The following is a 15752-nucleotide window of genomic DNA, read 5'->3' as shown; positions in this document are numbered from 1 at the left end:
ATAGTGCTCTTAACAAGTTTAACACATCGCCCAAAGGATGGTTGCTGGAAGATGTCCGCGCAGCTGAAATCGATGATTGATGACCGATCAAACTCGACGTATGCGGACGCACAAGGTTCGGAACCTATAGCCGAAGACGAATCCATGATTTCGATGACACAGATGTCACTTGAAGTTAGGTGTGTGTGCGGCTCCACCGCCGCTGAGTCTGCGGCTTCCGTGGCGGGGTTGAGCTTCCCATCTTCGGATGGCGCGATCTGCTCCGGATATAGGGCTAGAGCAGCTATAGGTACTATCTCCTGCGTATGGTCCGATGACAGATTTACGTCATGTTCATCGTGGTGGTAGGGAGCGGCTGCCATGGTCTCGAATCCGTCGAAGATCAAGTCTCCACGGATATCCGCGACGAAGTTCAAACTTCCAAATCTAACCTGATGGCCAGGGGCGTAGCTTCCAATCTGCTCCAGATGGCCAACCGAGTTGGCCCGCAGTGCGAAGCTGTCGAGAACGAAGATCTGTCAGGGGCGGAAGACTTCCCCTTGGACAATGTCCTTGTAGATGATTGAAGGAGCCGTCAAACCTTTTGACGACGGCACAGTGGAACTCTCAATGAAAGCACCAATGTCGGTGTCAAAACCGGCGGATCTCGGGTAGGGGGTCCCGAACTGTGCGTCTAAGGTCGATGGTAGCAGGAGATAGGGAACACAATGTTTACCCAGGTTTGGGCCCTCTCTACGGAGGTAATACCCTACTTCGTGCTTCATTTATCTTGATGAATATGAGTATTACAAGAGTTGATCTACCGTGAGATCGTAATGGCTAAACCCTAAAAGTCTAGCCTGTCTAACTATGATTATAAGGATATATGTCTACAGAACTATCCCTCCGGTTTATATAGATACCGGAGGGATCTAGGGTTACATAAGGTCGGTTACAGAGAAAGGAATCTTCATATTTGGTCGCCAAGCTTGCCTTCCACGCCAAGGAGAGTCTCATCCGGACACGGGTAGAGTCTTTGGTCTTTGTATCTTCACAGCCCATTAGTCCGACCCATGTCTAAAAGGTGGGACGCTCGAGGACCCCTTAGTCGAGGACTCCCTCACGCACCCAGTGTTCGAACCTCAAGGGTTGTGCCGGAACCTGAAATCCAACATTTGGCGTGCCAGGTAGGGGTGCGCTTAAGCTTTCCCCTTTGTCAATACGCACTTCGCCACTCCACCAAGTTCATGCCCGACGCTCGCCAGGCTCGCGCTGAGCACCGGGCCGCTATCGCCACCCGCGTCGCTCAGACAGCCCCTATGGGTGGACCTCCCCGTCTTTCTCCGTCACCCGCCGCCAACGCCGCTACCGGCCAAGTGGCAAACGAGCAGCAAGCCTCCTCACTACACCCCTCCGTGCGGTGAGACGGCCGCATCGCCACCCCGTCGCTGACTCCGGCCGGTTCATCTTCTCACGCTCGCCGCGCACCCACGGACACGCAGGCCGTGCTGCCCATGGCAAGCGAGCTCCTGCGTTACCGCCGGGTCGACGACCTCTACGAGAACTGGTTGGACCGCATCGCCGAGCTTGTCATCGTCATGGGGAGCTCCCCTGCACTATCCCTTGCCCGCCCCCGGCTGCGGGCGACATGGCTCACGGAGCGCCTCCGCCCCCTCTGCATCAAGACGGCACCCTCGCGCCGAGACGCGCGGCTCATGGAGCGCCTCCGCCTCCTCCGCGTCAAGACGGCGTCCTCGCTCCAAGATGTGCGGTCCCGCGGCGTGATCCACCGCGCCATGTGCCCGCGCACGAAGAAAGAAGCTGCCAAGAGGTTCCCCGTCTGCAAGAAAATGCTCCATCGCTCCCAAAACCGCCACGTCAGGATCGCTTGCCGCGGCAGGGCCATGCGCCACTTGCCATGGCGGCGCACGGACACCAAGTTCAAGCTCCGCCTCTACGACGGGCCCCGGTGGCAATGGCAGGCTGTTGCGCCTTCACTCCTGGGCTGCGTAGCGTCGTCTGGCTAGGCAAGTTCAAGCCGGATCTGCCTCCTCGCTACGACGACACCCCCGACCCTCGGAGTTCTTGCATCTCTACAAGCTGAGCATAGAGGCGGCCAACGGTGACGAAAAGGTCATGGCGAACTGTTTCCCCATGGCTCTCAAGGACGGTGCCCGCTCATGGCTCCTGAATCTGCCCCCTGGCTCGATCTCCTCCTGGGATGAGATGTGCGACCACTTTCTCGCTAACTTCTAGGGCACTCGCGACCGCCCCCCGGCCACGGGTGACATGCAACACATCAACCAACAGCCGGGAGAGACCCTGCAGAAGTACATCCAGTGCTTCAATAGCGTGCGCCTCAAGATCACCAAGGGGACGGACAAGGCCATCATCTTAGTGTTTTCCGATGGCGTCCATGACATCAAGATGAAGGAGGAGCTCGCCATCCATGAGGAGTTGTGCACGACTTTGGACCTGTTCAACATAGCAACCAAGTGTGCAAGAGCTGACGAGGGGCTCCTCTCGCTCCTCGAGCTCCCCACGGCGCATCCAGAGGAGAAGAAGGCCAAGGTCAAGGACGTGAAGCGCAAAGGGGTGACCGTACACACGGTAGATCCAGACACAATGCATCGCCGACACCTTCCCGAGTCGTCCAAGGGCAGCTGTACGTTCTGCGCCTTCCACAACATGCGCAGCCACAGCAGCAACGACTGTCAAGAGCTCAGGGCCATTCAGGATGGATGCTTCGGACGACGCCCCGAGCGCAATGACCAGGGCTACGGCCGAGGAGGTGGACAAGGTGGAGGATGTTGGGACGACCGCGGGCCCCGCCAGGAGTGGAGCGACCAGCCTCGCGAGGATCGCTGGTAGGATCAGCCTCGTGATTGCGCCTGGAGGGACTAGTCTCGCGAGGACCGTTCTCAGGGGAACCCTAGTCTCCCTCCGCTGCCTCCGCCACCAAGGAGGAATGACGACCATCAACAGGACAAAGGGGTTGGGGGCTTCCAGGAGCCGCGCGCCATCGCTTGCATCTTGGGTGGCGCTCAGGCCCCAACTTCCCAGCGCATCTTCAAGCACTTCTCTCGCGAGTGGAATGCAGCCCTTCCCAAGCTCGAGGCCACGCGCCCGCTTAGATGGTACAAGTATGCCATCACATTTAGCTCGGCGGACCAGCTAAAATGCGCGGAAACCGCCGGTGTCCACCCTATGCTCTGTTCACCCGTCATCAGCAATGTCCAAGTCACCAAGACCCTCATCGATGGTGGCACAGGGCTCAGTGTCCTATCCGTCGAGACGTTCGACGGCCTTCAAGTGCCATACGATCAGCTCCAGCCCATGAAGCCTTTCTCAGGAGTGACTGACGGCTCCACCACCCCGATAGGGCAAGTTCGTCTCCCTGTCACCTTCGGTCAGCGCACAACTACCACACCGAGCTCGTTGACTTCGACGTCGCCCACATCCGCATGCCACACAATGCCATCCTCAGGTACCCAGTGCTAGCCAAATTTAGGGCAGTCACCCACCATGGCTACAACGTCCTCAAGATGCCGAGAAGCGACGGAATCATCATAGTCCCATGCGAAGAAAGAGACGCAGTGTGCTCCCTCGAGCGTGCCTCCCAAGCTGCAGCCATCAAAGACCCTGACAGCGTGGGTGTGCAGTACCCTCCTAAGGCCAACCCCAAGAAGAAGAAGCAGCTACTCCGCACTAGGCCACAGGGGAGCGGCGCCTCCAGCGGCGCCACCTCAGGATCAGTGCTTGTGGCTGGCGAGACTCCCTCCCTCGCATAGGGCCGTGCGTCTGATGTCCTCCTCGAGCAGGGCTCGGGAGCTCTCTTCTAGAGGGCCTCAGTCCTGGCCAACATCACGAGGGAGGCGCTCGAGCCCCACGTGGAGGCGTGCTTCGCTGCACGTTTCCCTCAGGAGGACACCGGGTGAGGAGCACTCGATGTTGAGTAGTTCATCACCAAGGCCACTCAGGAGCTTCAGGAAGCAAGGGCAATACGCGGCGACCACCACCGACCTGGCGCTGCTCCCCATCCAAGCGAGGTTGGTGAGCTGCGCATCTGCATCGACATCCCGGGGCTCAATAGGGCTGCATCTCAGGAGCACTTCTGGCCTTTGCGTGTTGGACGGTGTGAGGGTCCACCTCACAGCTACCTTCGCATGCCGTTTGGCCTGTCGAGCGTGGCAGCATCCTTCTAGAGCAACTTGCGGACCATCCTGTCAGGTCAGGAGGCCATGCATCACACAGTCCTGGCAGAGATGGAGACAGTCCTCAGGAGGCCACCTGAGCCTCCAGAGCCTCCCGAGGCTCTGGGTCTCGACGGCTCATGAGGAGCAACTTCTTTGCCACGCATCTTCCGCTACCTCAACATTCCTTCGACAACCAAACCAGGTGGCATTTTCCAAGTTTATTTAGCTGGGAGCGCCCCCTGGGCTGCATCATTCCCAGGCCGCATGGTTGTTTCCCTACCGCATGCATCCACTTATGTCTTTAGCTTACTCTGCTGGGGGCGCCCCTCGGGCTGCATCATCCCCAAGCCGCGCGGGTCCAACCCAGTGGCGTGTATCGTTCTTGCATTTACCTAAGCTAGATTCATTTCCATGCATAAGCTACCTATCGTCACTAACTGCTTGATTATCGCCCGCCACGGGAACCTCTCATACTGGCACGGCGCTTGTGCTCGGGTCCGTCCCTGCAACGCTGACAAATTTGAGCGGTCGAGCTCTGGCTCGCAGCACGCCCACGCACGTCACCTCACCAGACCTTCAGTGCCTTCACCTCCGTGCGAAGCAACCAGTGGCGGACCGGCAATCACCATGGCAATTTGTGCCCTTCCTCGCGCGAACTTGCAGGAACCTCCTGAGAACTACAGCGGGCGGTACCGCGGGCTCCCTCTTCTCCCATGCAATTCGATTGCATGTTAAAAGGGGGGCTCCTGAGCATCACGACTCAGGAGCTCTTACTGGCTCTCCAACCCTCATCCCCTGGCCTTGACCACGGCATCGTGACCTAGCATACCAGGGGTGGCTGAGCTCGCTCGAGGTCCGGGACCTGAGGACGAGAGCACATAGAAAAGCATGGAGAAGAGGAGGAGGCTCACACAGACCTAACCTAGCTACCCAATAGTGGACGACGCACAAGTCTGGCGCAACACGAGGAACCAGCTCCGGAATGCCAAGATAAGTCTTGCTCCTGGATCGACCCACCGCTACGGCATAAGATCCTTGCCTTTCACTGCCCTGCTGCGGGAATGTCGCCTCCCTTTCCCATCCTCACGTAGCTGCTTGCGTGCTAAAGGGGACCTCTTGAGCATCGTGCCTCAGGAGCTCTTACTGGACCTCGAGCCGCTCACCTCCTGGCCTTGACCACGACATCGCGACCTGGCATACCAGCGATGGCTGCAGCCTGCCTTGCGACCGGGACCTGTCGGCGTAGAGCACCAAGCTGCCGCGGGGTTGGAAAGGGGAGACCAAGCCTTAGCAGGACATGCGTTTGCAAATTTTCGTAATAAGGGTAATATTGACAAAAGACATTACAGACCCTTTACACGCCCCCACGGGGTCCATTCGATTTCTCGCAGAGAACAAAAAGGAGGGAGTTCCTAGGAGCCCTATCTACATGCGCCGAACGTTGCTGATGCCTTTATCAACAGTGGGCCACGAGAGGCCGGCGCCAACCCCATCCAGATCAGTGACAGCGGTGGCCGGACGCTGCAACCTTGCTCCAGGCCTGGCGAAAGCTTGGGGGCACGTAGCTATCGTCGCTTGTCTCCGGAGTCTCGACGAGCTCGGGAGAATCGCTGGACCACCAGGAGTTACCACTGTCGCTGGAGGAGCTGCTGGAGAGCCCAGCGGCAGGCTCAATGTTGGTCACTACTCTGTCCTGACGACCCTCTCCAGGGCAGCGCTCCAAGCGGCGGCCTTCCGCATCGAACACCTTGAAGAACATCATGGAGGCACAGTCGTACTTGAAGTGGATGGCGGGGGTGCCTTCCGCGCGGCAAACCCAGGCGACCTCGCCCCAGCCATGAGTCGTGAAGATCTTGCCCGGTGAAACGGCTTCAACCTCCACTCCAGTCGCCCGGGCATCGCAGTCGGCGTGCTGCAGCCAAAGTTCGAGGGGGGCCCTTGGCGGCATTTCGATGGAGAAGAACTGCGGTAAGCGGATCCAAGTGCGTGGAGGCATCACCACCAACATCATGAGTTCGCGTGAGGAGTCTGCGGCATTGACTCCTGGGGCGACGGCGTGCGTCACTGCGGTGCGGCGACCATGGCCCTGGCGCGGGCGGCGGCGCTCATCGCCCCTCCCTCCAGAGCCCTCAGCTTGGGCGTACAAGGGCAACGGATACCCGGGAGGTGGCCGCTCGTACCATGGCCTTGACACTTCTGGCCTCGCGACTATGTCACGACCATGGGACAGCCTCTTCTTCGGTGGAAGTGGCTCGGGCTCATTAAGGGGAGTCTTTCCCTTTTCTGCGGTCGATGCAGTGAGGGATGAAGCGAGGAAGAAGAAGGAGCGGGAGAAGCAAATTAAGAGATGGGAGACAGGGGCTCCGCCCCCTCTTCCCATTTATAGACAAGGGGAGGCCAACTGCCGGCCTCCATGATCTAAGGTAATAATGATCTTTTTCTACAAGCAGCAAGGACTCGTCAAGTCGGGCAGTTGCTGAGGCAGCGTGGTGAAGCGGAGACGCCCACATCCAATCAGTCGCCACGCATCAACCGTGGTCGCAGGTTGTTGGGGCCCACGGTGCTCCGCACTTGCCCTTTGGCTTTGCATTGAAGCCAAGTCCGAGCGCGCCTTGGGCCCGGGGGCTACTATCGGCGTTCTGGAAATGGGGGTCCCCAGACTTGCTTGCCTGTGGCCCACAGCATGGCTCCACCAGCGGCCATGTACGACCCATCTTCATGAGCAAACACTCAATACCCTCGCGAGGGGCCAAGCCTCGCGAGGCGGACGACACAAGACCTCCTCAGGGGCTGACCCACCAGGCTGGCTCGCAAGGGGCGGAGAGATCAAGGCAAGGGACACCTCGCGAGGTTTTTGCGATGCAAGCCATGATGACTGTAGCCAGGCGGGAGCCAGGCGGGAGCCAGCGAGCGCAGTGTCCTTGTTTCCTCTTTGGTGCTAAAGAGGCAAGCGCAGGCGAGGAGTTCCGAGGCATCAGGCAAAGGTTTCCATATTGGTGCAACAAGACCAAGACCAGCAGGACAGCAGGACGGAGGTCACCGTGGAGCAAAAGACGGTGTCACCACCACAGCCTTTGGCAGGCGAAGACTAATTTTGTCAGGATAACTTGTACTAGTTGTCTGCCTTCGAATTTGGCCGTTGTGGGATTCCTTCCCGCTCAATATTTGGGAAGAGGACCAGGGCCTCTATAAATAGGACTAGCCACCACAGTAGGAGGCACCTGATCTAGAGAGTGGAACTGATCCAGAGAAACGAACTGATCAAGAGAGAGAGAGAGAGGCTTCAGTTCATCCTCAACCACACAAGTTCTCCAAGCACAAGAACACCTCTCCTCTGGAGGCTGTCCTTCCCTTGTAATTGTTCGTCCTCAGCCGAAGAGGCAATCCACCACACCACACTGGAGTAGGGTATTACACCACATCGGTGGCCCGAACTAGTATAAACTCTTGTGTCTCTTGTTCTTTGGGTTCATCGAGCTAGGTCGCAAGATCATGATGTGTGCGAGCTAGAGGGGGGAAAGATCTTCGTGCGCACCCCAGTGTTCGAACCTCAAGGGTTGTGCCGGAATTCAAAATCCAACAAGGAGGCAGCGTTGCAAGCAAGTAGTGAAGGTTTCAACTTGGAAAGGAAGGTGGAAACAGGGGAAATGTGGCTTTTGGTAAGGGGGAGGGGGCGGGGAGGTAGATATTTCCGTGGAAGCCGAAAATTTTGGATCGGTGCAGGGCAAAAACTGATGTGCAAAGTGTCATCAGACACCGTCCCTTATTCAGCACTGTGTACGATATGTGAACATCACAAACGATTCATATAGCTTAACCCGTGTGTGATGAGTTTGAACATCAAATTTTTTTGTTTGAATTTCCCTGGTTACAGTGGTCATCCACGTCATTGCATAATTTGGGTACACAAAGGAGACTACAACACACCCACACTTCTTAATCGAGCAAGTTCAGCAATTAAATAGAGCTAGCTAACCTAAACATTACTCTAACAAATTAAAGATGTCGGGGATATACCCCACAGTGTAACCCGGCCGGAAGTATAGCCCGGCCGGACTTGGCGATTCACCGGCGACCCGCACTGACCATACGGTTTATAAGCAACCTGACTGAACATTATGACTCACTGGTAACCCGGCGAGCGGGACTGACGGATGATAAGGCCCAAGGCCCAAAAGGCCGGTTTATGTTAATGGTGGGCCGGTTTAAGAGAAAAAGGTGTGAGGAATATTTCCCTTATAAGGAGTCAAGACCCGGACTTGTATCCGGTTTCTATTAGAAGATATAGTAGTCCTAATCCTAATAGAACTCCACATGTAACCCGCCCCTTCAATATATATAAGGAGGGGCAGGGCTCCCCAAAGAGGGAGAGGAAAAGAAATAATCTCTAGGGCTAGACACAACAAAGAGGAGAGCCGGTTTATGCGGCGACTCCATCATGAGCGTAATGAGACCTAGCCACAAACAACATGTAGGGCTATTCCGGATGATGTTTCCCGGGGCCGAAAGTAGTCTAAATCCTTGTCTTGTATTGCGTCTCTCGGTTCCGCTCAACCCCTCTCAAACTACTACATAGATGCGTTGGCCTCAAGACTAAATCCTTTCAACGAGGACATCTGCCATGACAATTCCACGGCAGTTGACGCCCACCGTGGGGCCAGCACAATGTTGTTGAGTTCTTGAAGGATTTTTTTCTCAGGATCACGGAGTTTGCAATCAGGCAAATAATGAAAAGCCGGTGCGGGAAGCTTTACTCTAAATCAAGAGGACGAGAGTTGCATGTTATGTGCTGCCCTGACCAGGTGAGTTGCCAAAGCCAGATCGATTTGTGTTGAACCGCTGAAATATTGCCAAGGTCGATAGAGCGATCCATCAATCCGAAAAAAACAGATCGCTTTTGGAGTATTGCGGCACGTCGCCGAGACCGACATGAATTCCATCAACTGCATCAATCCGGTCGACACGTCGGTTTACTCGAGAGATGTTGGAATTTTTTTTCCATACCTATAGCAGTCAAGTCCCAAGGTTATTTTTGTTCTGACTGGCCACCGCTTCGTTACGCAATACAAAAGCTAAAGTACTAGTACTGCTTAAACTAGCACTCTGCCACATGAAAGCCAACATCAACTATTCCTTTTTGGGAAGAGGGCTAGTACTACTTGAGTACTACTAGATGAGATGTGTTCTATCCTTAATTACTACATCCATCCAAGTCGGCCTCCGAGTTGGAAGAAGTCAAGTGCTACTAGAGGATCATTCGCAAAGTGAGGTCAAGAGAAGAAGATAAGGAAAGAAGCAAACAACTTGTTCATCAAAAAAGGGTCAAACCAACCACGACTCGGAGGAGGACACGGATGAGAGTCGATTAAGCCGGCCACGACATGGGGAGTGGACGTGGATTCGATCCTCCGCAAGAGCCGCCAAATCGCCTTCAAGTTAATACTTACTGAGCCACCGTTGGAGTTAGATTTCTCGCGACCTGATTCAACCCGTCGTCGCGAGTCGCTCCTCTGGCCCTCTGCGCCGCTATGCTGGCCCTGAGTCGCCCTGGTCCGAACTGACCTCGCCGGCCGCGGCGTTCACCTCGCGCCCGCGCGCGCTGTTTCCTCTGCCACACAACGCGTAGGGTCGTTGCAACCATCCGAGTACTACTAGTGCTCCCCTGCTTACATGGAAGCAGTACTACTAGAAGTACTGTAGTTTATATTTTAAATCCCTCAATAATTGGCGAGGACTGCATCTATTGATCCATCAGGCTATCACATCAAGTCAACGTGGTGCAAGATGTTGAACCATTGCCAATAATTACGAGCGCCGTGAGCCGCCATTGCCGCAGCGCGTTCCGGTTGGTCATATCCACTGCTGAGCCGCTGTAGCCGCAAGCGTATTCCGGCCTTGAGCCGCTGCCGTGAGCCACTGTAGAGCCGCCGCGCCGACCAGGCTTTGATCTCCATCACGGGCCGCCCACTGCTGTTGTCCCGCCGAGCCGCCGAAGTGCTCCTCACTGTCGTGTTACTCTAGTTTGCACAGATGTTTGAGGAGTCTCCTAGCAAGGTGCTGCACAAGTTGAATGCCAAATTTCAAAGGCTCAAGACCAACGACGACACTTGTGCTATTTTAATTAAAGAAGGGTCTAAGACTAATCATTATTGGTGGTACGGCAAGTTGGCTGCCCCTCGAACAAAAAAGATGTCAGTACAAAAACAATTCTGAAAAGGCTTCATCCCAACGTCACCGTCGCCGCCGCATTAAATTGTCGAGGCCACGTTGAGCTGCTTCTGCCGTGTTGAGTCACCGGGAGTCGCCGGTCTGCCTGAACCGCCGAGATTATATTGAGCCACCTCTGACGCGGCGTACAGATCATCAGTCATTCACAAACATCAGGTGATATCTATCTAAGTTTATCTTATTAACACTGATTGTTTTTTGTCAAAGAACAATTACTTTGCCCTGTAATATTTCTACACAAGATAAATTTTTTATGCCATTGTACCGAGGATACAGAGTGCAAGCGCTAAGCATTCGTCCATGGCACGCTGCTCGACAAACATGCGTGCAGTCCGCTGTTCCCGCGGTCTAGTATGCATCAACTCGTCAGGACCGTGCGAATTGCCTAATAAAGTGCGCACACGCTGCCGTCCCCTACAGTCCGATCTACATCAATATTCGACCGGCTTACCTGGCTGTGCCGGTTTACAATACCACAGCCTCACCATGGTGATCATCAATTCTGCGGTGGATATTTTATGGCCTAACATATCAAGGTGAAATATGTCCAATCAATTTTCATTAATACATTTTTTATTCTTTAAGACAACAAATTACTCCGGCTTGCAATATTATTTATGCAGGAGCAATCGTTCACCGCAAAAGCTATGGCCGTGTCATGGATGTATAGCTCGCGCCACTGTTATAAGGCGCTAGTATCTTACCATGCCGTCAAGGTCGATGAATATATGTGCAAGCCACCATTCTGCAGACCGGTTTACATCAATATGATGTGGTTAACTCGCCCATCCACGCCGTTTTACAATGTCGCAGCCGATTCATGTGTCTGTGCGGCCTCTGAAGCCGCGGTCATCTTTGTCATCCGTCTCTCGCGGCCTGGTCTACATCAACACATTGGGCCGCACCTGTCTACATGAGCTGTTTATTGACCGCCATCTGCGATGGATGACTCAATGGACATGCGCACAAGTTGCCGCCACTACAGTTTGGGTAGACTTCAAACAACCAGCTAGGATGAATCACTGGCCGGATTATTTACACAAATCATATGGAGTCATTTATGACCCGCCATTATCGACCTCAAGCTTCTGTGGATTTGCATTGCATTATCAACGCCGTAGTTTCGGTGCTTGATCGGTCGGGCCGTGAAGACGTACGACTACATCAACCGCGTTGTGCTAACGCTTCCGCTGTCAGTCTACAAGGGTACGTAGATCGCACTCTCCCCTCTCGTTGCTATGCATCATCATGATCTTGCGTGTGCGTAGGAAAATTTTGAAATTACTACATTACCCAACTGTGGTATCAGAGCCAGGTTTTATGTGTTGATGTCATGTCCCCTCTCGTTGCTATGCATCATCATGATCTTGCGTGTGCGTAGGAAAATTTTGAAATTACTACATTACCCAACTGTGGTATCAGAGCCAGGTTTTATGTGTTGATGTTATATGCACGAGTAGAACACAAGTGAGTTGTGGGCGATATAAGTCATACTGCTTACCAGCATGTCATACTTTGGTTCGGCGGTATTGTTGGACAAAGCGGCCCGGACCGACATTATGCGTACGCTTACGCAAGACCGGTTCTCTCGACGTGCTTTGCACAAAGGTGGCTAGCGGGTGACAGTTTCTCCAACTTTAACTGAACCGAGTGTGGCTACGCCCGGTCCTTGCGAAGGTTAAAACATCACCAACTTGACAAACTATCGTTGTGGTTTTGATGCGTAGGTAAGATTGGTTCTTGCTTAAGCCCGTAGCAGCCACGTAAAACTTGCAACAACAAAGTAGAGGACGTCTAACTTGTTTTTGCAGGGCATGTTGTGATGTTATATGGTCAAGACATGATGCTAAAATTTTATTGTATGAGATGATCATGTTTTGTAACCAAGTTATCGGCAACTGGCAGGAGCCATATGGTTGTCGCTTTATTGTATGCAATGCAATTGCGCTGTAATGCTTTACTTTATCACTAAGCGGTAGCGATAGTCGTGGAAGCATAAGATTGGCGAGATGACAACGATGCTACGATGATGATCAAGGTGTCGCGCCGGTGACGATGGTGATCACGATGGTGCTTCGAAGATGGAGATCACAAGCACAAGATGATGATGGCCATATCATATCACTTATATTGATTGCATGTGATGTTTATCTTTTATGCATCTTATCTTGCTTTGATTGACGGTAGCATTTTAATATGATCTCTCACTAATTATCAAGAAGTGTTCTCCCTGAGTATGCATCGTTGCGAAAGTTCTTCGTGCTGAGACACCACGTGATGATCGAGTGTGATAGGCTCTACGTTCAAATACAACGGGTGCAAAACAGTTGCACACGCGGAATACTCAGGTTATACTTGACGAGCCAAGCATATACAGATATGGCCTCGGAACACGGAGACCGAAAGGTCGAGCGTGAATCATATAGTAGATATGATCAACATAGTGATGTTCACCAATGAAACTACTCCATCTCACGTGATGATCGGACATGGTTTAGTTGATTTTGATCACGTAATCACTTAGAGGATTAGAGGGATGTCTATCTAAGTGGGAGTTCTTTAGTAATATGATTAATTGAACCTAAATTTATCATGAACTTAGTACCTGATAGTATCTTGCTTGTTTATGTTTGATTGTAGATAGATGGCCCGTGCTGTTGTTCCATTGAATTTTAATGCGTTCCTTGAGAAAGCAAAGTTGAAAGATGATGGTAGCAATTACACGGACTGGGTCCGTAACTTGAGGATTATCCTCATTGTTGCACAGAAGAATTACGTCCTGGAAGCACTGGTGGGTGCCAGACCTGCTGCTGGAGCAACACCAGATGTTATGAACGTCTGGCAGAGCAAAGATGATGACTACTCGATAGTTCAGTGTGCCATGCTTTACGGCTTAGAATCGGGACTTCAACGATGTTTTGAACGTCATGGAGCATATGAGATGTTCCATGAGTTGAAGTTAATATTTCAAGCAAATGCCCGGATTGAGAGATATGAAGTCTCCAATAAATTCTATAGCTACAAGATGGAGGAGAACAGTTCTGTCAGTGAGCATATACTCAAAATGTCTGGGTATAATAATCACTTGATTCAATTGGGAGTTAATCTTCCAGATGATTGCATCGTTGACAGAATTCTCCAATCACTGCCACCAAGCTACAAGAGCTTCGTGATGAACTATAATATGCAAGGGATGAATAAGACTATTCCCGAGCTCTTCGCAATGCTGAAAGCTGCGGAGGTACAAATCAAGAAGGAGCATCAAGTGTTGATGGTCAACAAGACCACTAGTTTCAAGAAAAAGGGCAAAGGGAAGAAGAAGGGGAACTTCAAAAAGAACGGAAAGCAAGTTGCTACTCAAGAGAAAAAACCCAAACCTGGACCTAAGCCTGAAACTGAGTGATTCTACTGCAAGCAGACTGGTCACTGGAAGCGGAACTGTCCCAAGTATTTGGCGGATAAGAAGGATGGCAAGGTGAACAAAGGTATATGTGATATACATGTTATTGATGTGTACCTTACTAATGCTCGCAGTAGCACCTAGGTATTTGATACTGGTTCTGTTGCTAACATTTGCAACTCGAAACAGGGACTACAGATTAAGCAAAGATTGGCTAAGAACTCTTCCCCGACACTCTGCTGGATCGGAGTCCGGGGATCGTCATCGAGCTGAACGTGTGCTAAAACTCGGAGGTGTCGTAGTTTCAGTGCTTGATCGGTCAGGCCGTAAAGACGTATGACTACATCAACCATGTTGTGCTAACGCTTCTGATGTCGGTCTACAAGGGTACGTAGATCGCACTCTCCCCTCTCGTTGCTATGCATCACCATGATCTTGCATGTGCGTAGGAAAATTTTGAAATTACTACGTTACCCAACATTGACAAGTCAATCTCATAGACCCTGAACTTGTCAAAATTAAAATGATGATTGGTTAAAGAATGAGGTCCATCTTAAAAGGCTTTGTAAAATGGTTTAACTCAGTGGCCTGGCAGCCCATGAAAAGCCTCGAATTTGGGGCCTGGCAGCCCATGAAAAGCCTCGACTACAAGTTTTCATATGTTTTTATTTCCCAAGTTTTTCCTCCTTTGATGAGGTTTATAATATTTTATGATAAATCGGCGTTTATTGACCCGGCTTGGCTTTCAACTACAAGTTGTTAGTACATGATCAGTTATAATCCGGCGCTTATTGACCCTGTCTGGTCTCGACTACAAGTCGCTAGTATTATATATGGATAATCCGGTGTTTATTACAACTCGGTACGGTTTTATCATAAACCGGAAAAATATGGAAGGAGCTATCAGTACTCAAGACTGGGGTTATTACCCTTACTACAAAAAGTTGGTAAACCAACAATGTGATTCACCCTTACTGGTATGATATATTTCATATTTGATTATTCTTAAGTGCAGTCTTGGTTATAAACCCGGGTTATATGTTGGGTATTATGACCCGTCCGGCGGTAAACCGCCAGGACACTTTAAACTTGTTGTATGAAGAAACAGGTTGAATAAAGCAGGATTATAAACCACCAGCGTTTATTAACCCGGCCTGGCTTTCGACTATAAGTCGCCAATATGACGATAAATTATCCAGTGTTTATTAACCCGGACTAGCTTGGGATTATAAGTTGCCACTATATATTTGGATTGCGCCATTGGAATCATGCTCTCATAAATCATTGGATTATATTATTCAAATCTTCAAATAGATAACATGGCTGGATTTCATTATGGTTATCAGTAACCGGTATTATGATTAAAGTTTTCAAAGTCGCTTTAGCGCAATGGCTATTATATTATCAATGGATAGGATTTATTCTACAATTGAAGGAATAGTCCCGAGTTGCTGCATGCTTACGACCCGGCACTTGGGGGCTACATTATATAAGTTGAGATTATATCAAATATGCAAGTCTCATGTCGCTGCAAACATGCACCATCACACTTGGGGGCTAATGCAAAGTCATTTTTTTGGCCTTATTGAAGACCCGACTCATCATATCATAATGAGTCGGCCCTTGGGGGCTACCAATTGCTCCTATCAATGATTCAAGGCAATTACAAGTCCCAGGTTGCAGCAAGCATGACAACCCGGCACTTGGGGGCTACATAATATGGAGGATTCAGTTTTTACTAAGTGACTAGGATGAACAACATGGATTTCTTCTTAAGTGGCGGTATTTATATTAAACTAAGTCTTAAGCCATCACTTTGTTCTCCTCAAGACTTGTGGGCTACAGGTAATATGGATATAAGGGAGAAAAATCTTCAAATTCTCAGTTTTGAATAAACCAGATTAACCCGGTGTCTGCAACAATCATAACCCGGTGTCATCAATAATCAT

The sequence above is a fragment of the Triticum dicoccoides genome, chromosome 2A (genome assembly GCF_002162155.2).
Source record: "Triticum dicoccoides isolate Atlit2015 ecotype Zavitan chromosome 2A, WEW_v2.0, whole genome shotgun sequence".
Lineage (NCBI taxonomy): Eukaryota > Viridiplantae > Streptophyta > Magnoliopsida > Poales > Poaceae > Triticum > Triticum dicoccoides.
The sequence above is the reverse complement of the archived record's forward strand: the minus strand, read 5'-3'. Positions refer to the sequence as shown.